Raw genomic sequence first — 456 nt, 5'->3', positions numbered from 1 at the left:
ATCTTCACAAACATATATCTTCACAAACATCCAAAGATTAAAATATTGGGTTTCTTAAAACCCATGTTAACTCCAAAACCTTTGAGATGGTTTAGGAGATCCGGGTGTCATATTCGGACACCACTATGTCACGATGTGTTCTCTCTCACCTTAATGAAGCGTGCTTTAACTCGTCAACTACGGTTGATTTAGTTTCAAGGATCGAACACCAAAATCTTCGTAACTACCACAACAAAAATTCGTTAGTTTCCGATATTTCTAAAATCGTTACTAAAATACTTAAAATCACTTCTCATTTTCCCATCGTGATCATACATCCATTTCATCCATCCGGTCCAACATCACATGTTCTCGAACATCCTTTTTCATCGAAATTCTGATCACGATTTCCATCCATTTTAAACATACGGTTTTTAGTAAAACTACATATTCCGATTTAAGACATTCTTTGATAAT

This window comes from Lupinus angustifolius, chromosome LG06, assembly GCF_001865875.1.
Source record: "Lupinus angustifolius cultivar Tanjil chromosome LG06, LupAngTanjil_v1.0, whole genome shotgun sequence".
In the NCBI taxonomy this organism is placed as follows: domain Eukaryota; kingdom Viridiplantae; phylum Streptophyta; class Magnoliopsida; order Fabales; family Fabaceae; genus Lupinus; species Lupinus angustifolius.
The sequence above is the reverse complement of the archived record's forward strand: the minus strand, read 5'-3'. Positions refer to the sequence as shown.